General features: G+C 39.5%; 1 protein-coding gene and 1 long non-coding RNA gene across 2 annotated transcripts in view; both read left to right on the plus strand.

The window, feature by feature from the left end:
- Pgant2 (polypeptide N-acetylgalactosaminyltransferase 2) overlaps positions 1-15,940 on the plus strand; it is a 129,692-nt gene that overhangs the window by 70,214 nt on the left and 43,538 nt on the right. The gene's annotated exons all lie outside the window — the stretch shown is intronic.
- LOC140224213 (uncharacterized) lies at positions 170-1,626 on the plus strand. The gene is made up of 2 exons (XR_011899476.1): positions 170-485; positions 890-1,626. It is a non-coding gene; the product is annotated as an uncharacterized lncRNA (long non-coding RNA).

The following is a 15,940-nucleotide window of genomic DNA, read 5'->3' on the forward strand; positions in this document are numbered from 1 at the left end:
GGCTGTTGTGCATCGGCATATCCGCCAAACAAGTTTACCGAACAGTGCCTTGTTTGCTGAACAAATTGCTCAACGCCTAACGACGGGGGTAATTCAGTAAAATTGTCCCAGATGTCAGCTCATCCACGCATGTGTATTAAATGTGGGTCTGCGTACCAGATGACACGCATACAGGTCGGTCCATGGTAAGGTCAACCTGAGGGTCTAAAATTGAAATACAGTGAAACTTCTTTTTGAATACATTTTTGAACGGCAAATAACTTCTAGTTTCCGAAAATATACGGGTTTCGCGATTTTTCTTGTTTATTTTGTGTGTTTTTGTTTGTTTTATGACTTGGTGCTGTACAGTGTATTTTAGGTCTGGAAAAGGTGTAAGTTGGCAGCACTTTTTTACTGTTCCTGGCTCACAACTATTTGAAGTTATGTTTTGATCTCACAAAAAACATGACAACAAATACGTGCTCGCAAAAGTTGGATTTCTAAAAGTAAGTACTTACGAGTTTTACTACTTTGAAGTTGGGTTCATCAAATGTCCGGCCCGTTACGCAAAAAGATGGTTTTCTTTTATTTGTTTGCTTATTTTTGCATATTTAAATGCGAATTTTTGGATTCACTTTGTTCTGATAACTCAGGTTCTCCTCAATTTTTTTTTCAATTTTTATACCTTGTGAGATGTTGAAAACAACATACTTAAAATGTGTCCGTCCCGTTACGTAACGGGCCGGACAAGTATTGAACTTCGCTATTTATGGGCACAGTGGGTTCTAATTTTCAGGATTGTGAAAGGGCTGTATTAGAAACATCAGAAGAACCTTATTAGACCTAGGAGGTACTTAAAAACCTCAAAATGTTCACTTTCTTGGATTTTAAAGCAATTTTGTTGTTTCAGGTTTTAAAAAATGGACATTTTTGCAAACCGGATGCAGAAGCACCGCAGAAAATTGAAAGAGGACCCAGCTGCCTATAAAGCCCACCTGGCTAAAGAAAGGCTGAGAGACAAGATTAGGAAACAGCGAAGAAGAGAATATTTAAAAAATCATCCATCAGATGCGGAGGCTGTTAAGAAGAAAGATGCAGAACGGAAGCGCCGCAAAAGAGCAGAACAGAAAATTTTTTTTCATTTTTTTTTTTGTTTTTTATTGCCTTAAATGCAATTCTTTTTTTTAGTTATTTGTCTACTACGTTTAAGATAAAATTTCAACCTCTGTTCACAATTTTCACTATTTATATTGACAATTTTATTCAAGCGACAACCACTAAAAAGTTTTAAAACTTTTGAATCCACCGTTTACGTTTCGAAACAAAATTTAAAAACACTCAAGTTTTTCTGTTCCGCCCACTCCATTTATTCCTATATTTGTTTAGACATAGTATAACTTCTCATTTATTTGATACTCACACCGTGCCATTGAAGTATTACTATTATTATTATTATTTTTGGTACTAGTTACTATTTATTTTTCCTCGAGCTTTTGTTTCTTTATTATTATTTTCTTTGATGTTTCTGCCAGTAAAACATTAATAAAGTTCAAATTTTGATTTAAAAGAAATCTTAACTGTTTTAAAATCATTTTCATATCCTAATAAGTAATAAAATTTATGTGCAGGTGGATGGGGAGCTGGAACTGTTATCAAAGAAACTCGGAGAAAAGAAAGCGTTCGGCTTCCAGGGGATAAAGAGTTCATTTTATTTTGCTTTATATATTTAAAAACAAAAAAAGAATAACTACTAAGTAAAGGAAAAAAGTAGGTTCTGACTCCTATAATGATAGCGTTCAAAATTTAAGTAACTGCATTAATGAACTGTCGCTCTTAAGCGAGTAACAGTTCAAGTTATTGATTTAAGAGAAAAGTGTCCGACCCGTTACGAGTGTTATTTTGACTATTATGCTCATAATTTTGTTTCCAAGTTAACAAAATCGTATTAATAACTAAAGGATTGAGTGTTGTGGGTTGAAAATTAATCAAAATAATTGAAATTTCGGGAAAAGAGTAAAAAATCAATAGGTATGTAGAATTTGCTACTACTTCTACAAGCTGCAAAAAATAAAAATCAACAAAAAATTGCATTTTATCTATCTAAATTAATCAGTCAGAACCTTAAATTAATGCATAGAAAAAATTGGACCAATGTATGATCATATACAGATGACTTTCAGCCGTAAAACCATGTGTCAGTCGTACTCTGTCCGGCCCGTTACAAATGCTGTCCGTCCCGTTACGCAGATTTTTCAATTTTTTTTATGCTTAATTCAATACTTATGAAAATTAGTTTAAATAGCATAGTACCTTGAACCCTTGAGGACTATATACATTTTTTGTGGATTTTTTACATGGTAAAATTCGCTGAGTTATTCAATTTTCTCAAGGGAGTCAAAACTCACTTCCAAAAACTGTCCGTCCCGTTACGGCTCTATTTTTGGTATAACTCCCTTAAAAATTAAAACAAAAAAGTAAGTTCGTACACTTTTGGAAATAACACACTGAGCTCTATCTACTGGTACAATTTATTTTAAATTTATGTGATTTTAAATTCATTTCTTTATTACTCAAAGGCGTGCGGTTGTCCGGCCCGTTACAATGGACTGACCCTACATCGTAATATCAGGTATTAATACTTTTTTGTGGCAAATATTTAGAATGCTTTTTATAAGGCATGGATATGCAATCAAATTCCGAACCAATTCCGATCAAAGTAGACCATTTGACGACTGTTGGTCTCCATCTACCATCAAATTGGACGGCCCTTCCAATTTTGATCAAAGTAGATTTCACCATCCGTCTCGTTAATCGCGTATCCAATATGGCGTCTCTTTTTGTTTATTTCCAATGATATTTTGCCGTAAGTCCTCAAATGTCCAAGTTGGTGAATTATTTTCTCTGTTTTGCTTCGACTATGCATGAGCCCCGAGCTGAGTGTCGCTGTCCACGAGGTAGCTCGAAAAAGTTAAATCATCATGTAAAAAGCAGTATCAATTCCCGAATGTTACATTATTGCCTAACCCGTTTGTAATAATTCTTGTTCGATCAGCACGAGGTCCTCGAAAACGCTTCATATCAACCTCTTCCGATCAATCATATATCGAACGCGCATTCAATTCGATTCGAATCGTGGTCTGTTTGAATGCTTCGCACTAACTTTTAGGAAGTCAAACCTGAATACATGGCTGCCGAAGGAACAGAAATTAAAAGCCGATTGGTGGCTTTATGAATTGAAGAAAGGTCTTTTGAACCTCCGCGCCACCGCCGCACAGTGGAGCGGGTCAATGTGAGAGCCTGGACATCATGTGGAAACTTTAAACACTTAGATCTTCGTTAATACAAAACGCAGAAGTTCGAAAGTGGATCCATTGGTTCTCAAGTGAAATCTCCTCAAAAGATCACTCCTTAAAATGTGACGAAATAAACATTAAATCTGCGTTTTTAGCTAAAAATTTCTTGTCGGACTTCTCTCAGTGGCGCGCTGCATTGTGTGCTGCCCGGCTTTAGAGCTTAAGTCGTTTGCAGGCTGACAGGGGCTCAGGAGCTAGCTGCCGTGATAGCGAAGAGAGCAGTAAGTGCATTTATGTATGAGCCATGGCTAGCACATACTTATACGTGCCTGGAGGTTCATCCCAGCATGCACGTACTGCTCTCTTCGCTATCACGGCAGCTAAGTGCTCGTACACATCTCAGCCTCACTCCTCAGTGCCCGTCTAAATTTCTAATGGTAATGAAGAGTGCTAATTAGAGTCGGTTTAATCGTCCGTTTTCACTGTGAGATTTTGACGAAGAGTCTCGGGCTATTCATCTGCGGATTTGATCGCTCTTGCCGTTGCCTCGTCGGCGTCTACATCGCCGAGAGTTATTATTCAATTCACGTATTAAATATTTAATTTTTAACGGGGAAAGTTTCGCAAAACCTAGTTTCTTTATTCTCAGCGGTAGAACACGCTTGGGCTATCAGTGGCACCTTCAATACCATATCATTAGAATTGACCACTTCTTGGAAAGGCACGCGAATTTGATGCATTTATGCACTGGAAAAAAAAAAAACAAAAAAAAAAAAAAAAAAAAAAAAAAAAAAAAAAAAAAACACATTGGATCTAGAGTCCAGACTCTTAAAAACATCGACAAGAAAGAATACTCTTGATTCAATCGGATTTTTGCTTAAATCAAGAACCAAGCCTCTTAATTTGAGCGGATTTCCTTTTGATTTACGCTTAAATCTGATTGTATCAAGAGTCCTTTTTCTTGTCAATGTTTTCAAGAGCCTGGACTCTAGATCCAATGTGGAGGAAGAACGAAGAAACTATAAGGCCCGCAAATTAAGATTGCCTGTAGTCTGAAAACCAGGAAAGGCATAGAGAATTCGCGGCGACCGGGAAGTGTCAGGGAATTCGCCCAAAAAGGCAAGGAATTAATGTGTTAGCGTTTAGCAGAAGTGAGTGTAATTTAAAGGAGAAAAATCTAAGTGGAAGTTTCATACGGCTGTCAGATAAAGTCAGGGAATTCGAACATTTTGGAGTCAAGGAAAAGCAAAAATAGTCAAGGAAAGTCAGGGAATTTGAAGGTGAAGAAATTATGGAAACCCTGAAATTCTATGAACATAGTTCTTTTTTATTGAATTCACTTGCGCACAGCAAATAAATTAAGGGTTTACGTCAAGCATCAACACGTCAAATCAAGGCACCGCATAATTGTTTTCATGTCGCAAAAAGCAATCCTTGGAACGAGGAGATCGGAAATCAAGTCCGAAACGAGGTTCTGACAAGTGTGTTTAACATTGATAAAATGGAACGTGAAAATAGCGTCATTTGTGTCCCCGCCTCATTTAGTTAGTGTTAAGTTAGTTTCTCTATAGGTTTACTTCCGAGCTTTCCATTGGACAGAGAATGTTCTACGTAAAATTCGGAAGAGAATTCTTTTATGGAATGCTTTATTCGTACCTTGCCTAGTGCCCTACTGAAGCATCCGGTGCATGAGGAAAGTTAACAACATTTTAGTGTTCTAGAATAAACAAGTCTCAGGTTGAATTACATCAAGTCTCTTTGGCTCATACAAATCTCGAGCTGTTGTTGTGAAGCTGTACATCCGTTTTTTAGATCATTTTGTTTCTCTCCTTGTGTATAGTGTACCTCACGATGAGTTGAGCTCAAAATCTCATTTAGCTCCTTTTTCTTCTTCTTTTTATTTGTAAAAATGACACACATTTTTTGTCTTTGGATGTTTCAAATGCTAAGCCGGGGGAAGGCGTTAAAAAATTTAAAACGCAGATTGTTTGGGCCAGTAAATGTCCTGTCGGCATGTTATTATCAAACGACTGATCTAATTAAGAACGCAAGTAAGGGTCATGTGATGCTCATAACTGGTGGGCTCTTAAAATAAACTTCCATTCCAACCTTTCGGCTCTTATCGTACAAAAGATAAGTAAGCAGAAATTTATTCCCGAACCAAGATTTTGCAGCCGTTCGCGACCGTCAGAGCACCGTTCAAGTCCTCAGAGTAACTTGCAACTCGCCGGGCGGGCAAGAAAAGTCAAAACGCCTTCAATTTTTTGTGTATGCAACCCAGACAGTTATGGAGCACGAATAGTTGCATCAAGGCGCTACTATCGAAGTAGCGCGTCGCGCTGTTGCTTCCATCCACCGAGTTTCATATTGACTTGTCAAACAGGAAATTATTTTGTGAAAATGACTACTTTTGTTTACCTACTTAATCGGTCATATGTTCAGACATTCTTTGTCAGCTGAACGTATCTACCAACCAACCCACCGATTAGAAATGAATATTCGTGTGAGTATGAAGCTGGTTGCGATGAATGATTCATAGACTTTCAGATGCTTTTTAAGTCCTCTTCATAGTGTGAGTTTTAATACTCGAAATGTTTGTTTAACCTGCGCCGCACGTTGGCTACATTACCAAATTTCTGTGTAATAATTTCACTTGTCTGCACCTAAAAATTAGCAATATTAAGATGGGAACTGCAGAGCCATCCAATAACCTGGACAAAACTGCTTCGATTTCCATTTTATTTTGCTCTTATTTTTTCAACAATCATCCCGGAGGGTGGCTTTTAACAAAAATTAGTAATATTAAGATGGGCACTGCAGAGCCATCCAATAACCTGGACAAAACTGCTTCGATTTCCATTTTATTTTGCTCTTATTTCTTCAACAATCATCCCGGAGGGTGGCTTTTACCAAAAATTAGTAATATTAAGATGGGAACTGCAGAGCCATCCAATAACCTGGACAAAACTGCTTCAATCTCCATTTTATTTTGCTCTTATTTCTTAAAAAATCATCCCGGAGGGTGGCTTTTGAGGCGGACCGAGAGCGGGACAGGGCTCGCCGCTAAGGCAATAATAATAGGATGTGTGGAGTCCGGTGGAAAGTGAGAGTGGCCGACGCCGAGACCCGCGACTCGGTCGCTTTTGGTGCGGTGCAGTCGTTAGCGTCTTGGCCGAGTCGCGAACCCGGAGTCCGTATCCGTGCCAATCCGTTTTGGCCGTCCCTCACTTTCCGCGTACCTTCCTCAGCCCCTCCCGAATCCTTTTTTACCGTCATTCTCGATCCTCTTTTCGTTGCGTAACTCGCCAAGGTCGCCCTTCCACTTCCTTCTTCCGAGCTCTGTCGTCGACGGACGTTATGGACTCGTTCTGATGTCATTAGAGGTGAACCTCGCGAGCTGGCAACGCCGGGTTTCGTACACCCGAATGCATGTGAAATAATCGATTTTTATTGATAGAAGTTGCTTCGCCTATGACCGTATTCATAGTAAGCTACTTTTATTTAGGGCCGTGGATAGATGATCAAATTCCCGAACCAATTCCGATCAAAGTAGCATCAAAGTGTCTGAAGTCATCAGTCTTAAACTCATTAATTTGCTTCATTTAAACTGAAAACTTGGCAGAAATGTTTCCCGTGGCAGGAAAAGATGAATTGTGCGGCACTCCATTCTGATATTACTTTGAACAAATAAGTGCGGCCCGTCAAAATTTGATGGTAGATGGTGACCAACAGTCATCAGCATGTCTACTTTGATCGGAATTTGATCGTCTATACAGGGCTTAAAGTTGAGAACCTCTTTGGGAAGTTCTGCCCTGTTTTGTCACATCAACCATCATTACCAATGGACACCGTTGCCAACTGAGTCGATCAACCAGACCCGTTGGAATTCCATAGATCGAACCTTACGACGCGGTACCAAAATTACGCAGCAACGCAACCTTGTGATTTTCAAGTCACCGAATCGGAAGCACCGAACTCAAGATAAAATGGCCGCTGGGAGGTTCGGGCGCCAAAGTACTACCGAACCTCCAAATAAAATTCGCTTAGTCGTTCCTCAAATAGTTCCTTTCCTTAAGAGACCTCATCAAGTTCATCATGTTGTAAATTATGCAAGTCGATGAAAATTAATTGTTCTCTTTCATAAAACTCCGCATGAAAGCATCAGCAATTCGACGAAAACAGTCCATTGTCAAGTTGTCTGACACACCTTAATTGATTTGACGTGTCTAATGATGACGTTCGACTGATACTTGAAATTCATCTTGATTTATCATCTCTCATCAAAGCAACAACCGAGGAAAAAACCTAGTATATTTATCCTACTTTTCCCGTTTTTTATCTATCTATTTTTTCCTCGTATATAAAACATTCAAGTTTCCCTGCAACACTTACAGCTCCAGAACCCTCAGTCAAGGAAAAATAAAGTTCGGTTCATATGGTACACCGAAGTTTTTAATTCCATTCGGTCACAGAAATAGAACTTTGATTCAGCTAAGCGGAATTCGGTTCCAGAGACCTAAAAATTTGGTAATATCGGAACCGAAAAAGTTACGATCAGTATCTGTAACTGAACTTCTTTCCCAGTGTACGCGCCAAAAACAACAACCTTTGTCGATGGTAGTCTTTCGAGCCGCAGAATCGTCGTCAGTGGGCTGATTATTGAAATTGATAGACAAAGCTATAGACAAAAAAGACGTAGGGAACATGGAGCGATCCTATTGATTGAAGCGGGTGGTTGTTTTAGACTGAAGGCAGTGGCGTGGCGTGCTTTGCGATCTATCGATATTTCCCCATTTGAAGCTGTGGTAAATAATCGATTATTATGGTGCTCGCTGCGAAAACCCTATTTATCGATACTTTTTCATAGGTTTAAATGGCCGATCAATCGATAAATCGCAAAGCACGCCACGCCACTGACTGAAGGGGAAAATGATTGACTAAATGCAGGGTCTCTCTTAGGTTGCCGTTAGTTATTCTATTTTTTACCCCCTTTGTCCATTCGGCAGAATATCTTTTCCGCACAAAGTGCATTTGTGGTAATTTTTCCGATTATCGTTGCCGCACAAAATCATTTTCGCACAAAGCAGATCAAAATGGAAAATTCACGGACGAAAGTCTAGACTCTGACGACCCCTGTTGGACTGCTGAGTAAGGTGATAAATGTTTTCAATCTTTGTTCATTCATTTTTCTTAAATATGCCTCATATTTTTCTCGACGTTGCAACATGCTACAGAAAATGATTTTGTGCGGCAACGATACTCGAAAAAATTACCACATAGGTACTTTGTGCGGAAAAGATAGTCAGCCGTCCATTACAACCACAATCTTCCACCAATAAGATCTCCTTATTTTCAGTTTATCTTCCTTGTCCATCGCTTTGTCTATCAATTTCAACTATCAGCCCACTGCAGAGTTTTTAAGTAATTCTGTACCGTCAAGGAGGGGGAGGGGGGGCTGGGTACTAACCTGAGATCTGGATCGGTTGAGAGTCGGCGACTGGTATTATCGTCTTGGTTAATCGTTTCCGCCTTACAAGATGGACGCCCTCCCGCATACGCTGCTGTAGATTCGACGCCCCGATTCCGATTCCTTTCTTCGGGAGGCCCAGCAGTGGCGTGGCGTGAATGATCGATTATCGATATCTCGCCGTTTGAAGCTATGGTAAAGAATCGATTACCAAGGTGTTCGCTGCGATCACCCTGATAATCGATCTTTTTTCATAGATTTGAGTGGCGTGTCAATCGATGTATCGCAAAGCACGCCACGCAACTGAGGCCCAGTTCAGTCCGGAGTCTCGAGCGCCCGGATAAAATTACGCCGGCCGGCCCCGACCGCACAGTGGGGAAAACGACCAATCTAGCCGCTCAAAAGTCGTAATTTCAAGTGTTTGGTAGAAAGCTACCAGAGGCTGCATTTCATTCTCAGATATCCACTGACACCAAATCAGTGATTAAATTCACCAGAATCTTGTTTGTTATCAAAAAATTGATGATGAACCGTGAGCGTAAACAGGTAAGACTGGAAGCCCAGATGGAAGACGCACCAAATGCGTTCCGTACTGATGGTGTTCACGCAACAGGTTATGCAATTGATGGTTTTCCAGCATGGCAGAGCCCCTGAGAAGTAAATCAAATCATTTATTTTATTTCCTCATCATTTTTTCTTATATTTTCTATTTCTTTAACACCTGCTCTGAAAAATCTGTGTTTTTAAACTTCAGAGGATTGGAATGTATCAAATACCGGCGAATACCAATATCAGACTTGTACTAGGTGACGCAGAATTTCATGTAGTTTCATAATCTGTAGAGATATCTTGCGGTTTTTTGCGGTTCAGAGAGATAAACGAAGATTAATGGCCCGGCGTCGAGGCGTTTTTGATGCACTAGGCGCGGCGCACATTGGTTCCAGAGCCAGATCTAGGCGGCATTAATTAGAGTATCACCTTTGTTGGCATGCAATACATGTTTTTATATGTTTTTTGGGTCGCTGATCACGAATCTGAAGTCAGTTTTACTCCATCGTTAACTAAAACATGGTAAATTTGCGAAAAATAGCAAATTCACGCTCAAATACCGGAATAATTATTTGACAATTTGGCTTGGAGCTTGAGCTATAATACATGTGACTAATTTAATGATTAATCATCCAAAACGACCAACGATTTTACTATTCTTCATTTTTGGATGGTTATTTGAGAAGGGAGGGAGGGGGGGTTGCCACGTTGAATAACTGAACGAAGTATACCTGCATGCAATTAACACGATCTGTTTTCGGAATCTACTTCCATAATTTTGAGGTATAAGAAATGGCAGGATGAAAATAAAGTAAAAAGCGTCCTAATAATACTATTGGACAGGGAGAAAAGGCATTGAACGTGTCGGACACTGGTCCGTTGTTTTTTTAAATTAAAGAGGTTGTAATGTATTTTTTTTTTTTTTTTTTTTCTTTTTTTGAAGTACCTACGAATAATCAAGAAGAGCAAGAGTCAGTTTTCGTCCGAAATTCAAGAAATATATTCAAATTCAAAATTCATGTATATTAAAATGTACAACAACTAAATCTCATATAAATTTGATGAATAATTAACATCATGAACACATTTAGCAATCAAAATAAGAGTCACAAAAAATTACATTGAAAGAAAAATTTCACTGGCTACGAGAGGAGGTGAATATTCTTGCGGGTAATTATCACATTTTATAGATTCAGACAATGGTATGCCAAAAAAAGTAGGTAAAAGTCGCAGCTTTTGTGATTTAGTCGCAGCTTTTGTGATTTAGTCGCAGCTTTGTTGCATTTATATTTTTTTCTTTTATTCCTTTTCATTGTTATAATTATTGTTTAAGTTATTCTTAAATTATTCTTATTTGTTGTTTATTGTTATTTGTTGTTTATAAAATTATTTAGTTATAATGCTATAATTTCTATCTTTTCTTTCTTTTTTCTCCATTAATTTTTCGATTCTTCTTTATTTCTTTTTTCCTCTTCTTTTCTCATGCTGTTTCAGTGTTTGATTTCATTGTCTTTTCACAATTCAAAAAGTATCTTAGTATTAAAAAAACGCCTGTATCGATGAAAATAAATGTTATTGTCTTGTAAACTGAATAGATCTACTAATTTTTAATTTCACATTTTTACTGTACGTAACATTCAATTTTTCAGTGTACAATGCCATTAAGTGATGTTATAATTGATTAGATTGTTTTGAAAGAAGTGTAACGCAACGCAGAAAATCAGATAATTAAGAAAATTCACGTAAAGTGAACCAAAAGTAGGTGTAAAAAGATGGTCCACCAAGCTCTTTGGATTGGGCCATTGTGCGGCGAAAATATAGCCCAAGGGGGGTTGACAAAATATTTTCTTGCCTCAATTTGGGTCCCCCTATCCTTTGGCTACATTTTTAACCCAAGAAACACGAATAAAAATCAAGAGCGTTGACACAGGGACTTTTGAGCGGCTAGATTGGCGTTTTTCCCCACTGTGGACCGTGCCGTGGTACAGTCACGACCGTGTGTTCTGATTACAGACCCTTGCGCTGCCGTTACAGTGCAGTGTAGGGAAAATGGGGACTCTGTGGTCATTGTGTTCGGTTTTGTCATCGTTGCTCAAGGCTTTAAACCTAGGAACGCTAACTCGAACTAATTACCCGCAGAACCAGGGAAAAATGTCTTGGGAAGGCCGTCTGCGGGCTGATAATTGGAATTGATAGACAAAACTATAGACAAAGGAGATAAAATGGGAAATTGAGTGATCCTCTCGGCAGAAGCGGATGGTTCTGGTGTTCTGATTACTGACCCTTGCGTTACCGTTTCAGTGTAGGGAAAATGGGGACTCTGTGGTCATTGTGTTCGGTTTTGTCATCGTTGCTCAAGGCTTTAAACCTAGGAACGCTAACTCGAGCTAATTACCCGCGGAACCAGGGAAAAATGTCTTGGGAAGGCCGTCTGCGGGCTGATAATTGGAATTGATAGACAAAACTATAGACAAAGGAGACAAAATAGGAAATTGACCGATCCTCTTGATGGAAGCGGATGGTTCTGGTGTTCTGATTACTGACCCTTGCGCTACCGTCCCAGTGTAGAGAAAATGGGGACTCTGTGGTCATTGTGTTCGGTTTTGTCATCGTTGCTCAAGGCTTTAAACGTAGGACCATTAAGTCGAGCTAATTACCCGCAGAACCAGGGAAAAATGCCTTGGAAAGGTCGTCTGCGGGCTGATTATTGGAATTGATAGACAAAACTATAGACAAAGGAGACAAAATAGGAAATTGACCGATCCTCTTGATGGAAGCGGATGGTTCTGGTGTTCTGATTACTGACCCTTGCGCTACCGTCCCAGTGTAGGGAAAATGGGGACTCTGTGGTCATTGTGTTCGGTTTTGTCATCGTTGCTCAAGGCTTTAAACGTAGGAACATTAAGTCGAGCTAATTACCCGCAGAACCAGGGAAAAATGCCTTGGAAAGGTCGTCTGCGGGCTGATTATTGGAATTGATAGACAAAACTATAGACAAAGGAGACAAAATAGGAAATTGAGCGATCCTCTTGATGGAAGCGGATGGTTCTGGTGTTCTGATTACTGACCCTTGCGCTACCGTCCCAGTGTAGGGAAAATGGGGACTCTGTGGTCATTGTGTTCGGTTTTGTCATCGTTGCTCAAGGCTTTAAACGTAGGAACATCAAGTCGAGCTAATTACCCGCAGAACCAGGGAAAAATGCCTTGGAAAGGTCGTCTGCGGGCTGATTATTGGAATTGATAGACAAAACTATAGACAAAGGAGACAAAATAGGAAATTGAGCGATCCTCTTGATGGAAGCGGATGGTTCTGGTGTTCTGATTACTGACCCTTGCGCTACCGTCCCAGTGTAGGGAAAATGGGGACTCTGTGGTCATTGTGTTCGGTTTTGTCATCGTTGCTCAAGGCTTTAAACCTAGGAACACTAACTCGAGCTAATTACCCGCGGAACCAGGGGAAAATGTCCTGGAAAGGCCGTCTGCGGGCTGATAATCGGAATTGATAGACAAAACTATAGACAAAGGAGACAAAATAGGAAATTGAGCGGTCCTCTTTGGTGGAAGCGGATGGTTGCAATGGGCGATGGATGATTTGGTACTGGTAATACTGTCGTGCTGAGGAAGAACGCCGTATGAACATTCGAGAGTTGCCAAATTTCCTTTAATAAAATGCTTATTTTTTAGGAAAGTTATGAATATTTTGCCTTTGAAATTTTCAGAATATTTTGGTAAAATTGCGAACTAAACTATCTGAAAAATTTGGAGGAAAATATTCATAAATTGACCAGGAAATTCCCGTTTTATGGAAGGAAATTTGGCAACGCCTGAAGGCTCATACGGCGCTCTTCCGAAATTTTACGGCAGAATAACTGACGGCAACCCGCGAGAGATCCTACACCTTAGTTAGAGATAATACGTATGGTTCTAAACCGTCAGCGCGGTAACCCAGGATTCCGCGAAAGGTCTAGGAAAATGTATAAGGATTGTGCGAAAAAGGCACAAGGATTGCGCGAATAGAAACCTTAACTCCTGCTACAGGAGTGCGCGAATTTGAAATGAATTTAATTCAAGGTCGAAGTTTGGCAAAATAGGAAACAGTTGGAAAATAGACGCATTTTGACAAGTCATCGATGTCTCACCTCCTGGTGATAAATGAAGTGAAAAGATTTAATAGTGGTCGTGAGTACAAAAAACTATCCTAACTTTTCTCGGAAAAATATTTAATCGAAAAAACGAGGCAACGTTGGAATGCGCATACGGCGTCGGCATAACATACGCCTTCTAAGCCCTATTATTCGATGCCACGATAATTCTAACGCGAGTTCCAATAATCGCGCCAAACACAGTGCGGCAGACGTTGAACGCATATTAGCGCCTGCAAGACTTTAGAAATACTTCATGCATTGCGCCAAACTGTGCTGTCGGCGTCCAGCCCATATTAGAGCCTACAATACAACATGAATACTTCTCGCATTGCGCCGAACACACTACAGTCGATGAAGACTGTAAGAATGCTGTAGTACTGCGTGTAATCAATTTTGACTTTCTGGTTTAGTTTTTACCATAACTAAAGCGAAAATATGTATGCTCATTGTAACGGCTCAGAAACTTGGACGATATTTATTTTTTTTTTTTTTTTTTTTTTTTTTTTTTTTTTTTTGACCATGATGAATGAACTTGAAACGAAGAGGTAAAGCCGGAGAAAAAGAGACCCTCTACTGCCCTTTTTTTGACAGGTGAAAACATTTAATTTCTTTCGGGGATTCAACACTTTCCTGGACAAGAAAGCACCAGTCATCAACCCTTTCTTTCGGCTGTTGACCTACTTACTATAGGTGGATGATTGGATGATGAGCTCTGGATGATGTTATATGTCAAACAAGTTTACCAAACTTCGATTCGTTTGCAAAACAGAATATTTGACACGTTGCGAAGCACCCACCAGGTGGATAAGTCAACAGTTGAATGTTGGAGTCCTGAAAGTAAAAGCTTCCCCAATCGCAAAGATACCAATGGAGGGTATCTTATAACTCCGGGTAAAACGTGGTCCAGACTCAATAATAATACACACACAAAAAAAAGAAAGGAAGATAAAAAAAATAAAAATTCTATAATCTGATGACGTGAGGACGTGATAGTTTGATGAGAATTAGTCTAAAGCGGACAGCAGACAGCGCCCATGACAAGTGGAGCGAAAGGAAGAGCGAGCTTATTGAAACGTTCCCGCCGGAGTTGGAACTGGTTTGACTTGCGCTGTCTCAGCTCAGCTCCGTGCTGGCGATTTGATGGTCGGTGATGAGCGCTCGTTCGGTGGCTGATGCCTGGTGTTTGGTGCGGGTGATTAATCACCGACATCGATCTCACCGACTCCAATAAACGTCCGACCGTCTTCGCAATGATGACACTCCACCTCGGACCTCAGACGCAACTTCGTCGCTTGTTGAGTTGTTGCCGAGATCTCGCGAAATACGCGTAAAAATGCGGCAGTTTTGTCGTGTTACACAAGAAGATAATAATTCCAAACACAAAGATCGAGACAATTCGTCGTCTCCCGCACGAAGAAACGTAACTCCATTCCAAGGTTGTCAAGTTGACTTAAACAATTAATTTATCTTACAACAAAGTTCGTAAGCAATTTTTTTCCAAAATATTTCTGTTTTTTGCTTGGAAATTAGAAAAAAATCGGGGAAATTTTCAGTCAGAAATTCCCAAGATTCTCTCGATTAATAGGCAATTTGCGAGGGGAAATTTAGCAACATTGAAATGGAGTTACGTTCTTTCGTCCGGTAGATGACGAATTGAACCGCAAAAGTTTTTTGAGCGGAATTTCTTTTTTAACAAATCTTTCGGTCTTCTTACAATTTTCATAATCACCCACACAGTAAGAATAAGAAACCGATATTTTGTGTCAATTCAGGAAATTTAAAGAAAAAGAAATTGAAAAGAAATTTCAATTTAAAGACATTCAAAGTCGATTGACAATCATAGAATCAGCGAGTGTTGGACATTAAGCACCTCCAACATTAGTGACAAAGATTTTGACTTGACATCGAAACGACATAGCCCAAATGCGAAAAATTTGCTCGATGTGAGTATTTCTCTGTTAAAACCCAAGTCACACGGCTAAACTTTTCACTGACGACAGCGGACGAAAAGCTTAGTGAAAAGTTGGAGGCAACAAACTTTGATTCAACTGCCGTTGCGCGAAAATACCACTTCGACCAATGTCGATCGGAAGACTTCGATTCGACTTTCCGTTCAACTCTCCACTTCGTTAAAATTTTCGAGTGAAATTCTGTGCCGGTGTCTGTATACGCCCAAAAACCTCGAGACATATGATTGCGGAGCGGAATCCACCCTTCTTACGGAGTGACTTAGTGGAAGCTATTTTTCATGCAGTGTGCTATACGTTTTTATGGTGCTAATTTCACTTCGCATTCATATCACTCAGGGTTTTGGGTACTATACATATAGACTCCGGCACAGAATTTACTCCTCCATGTTTAACAGTGCATCCAATTGGCACCGTTAATTGTATGCCATTCTATTGAACGAATAGTTGAATGTGACATCATGTTCAAGTTTCCGTTTTTTTTTTTTTTTTTTTTTTTTTTTTTTTTTTTTTTTTTTTTTTAAAGATAACTTTGATTTA

The sequence above is a fragment of the Bemisia tabaci genome, chromosome 3 (genome assembly GCF_918797505.1).
Source record: "Bemisia tabaci chromosome 3, PGI_BMITA_v3".
NCBI classification, from domain to species: domain Eukaryota; kingdom Metazoa; phylum Arthropoda; class Insecta; order Hemiptera; family Aleyrodidae; genus Bemisia; species Bemisia tabaci.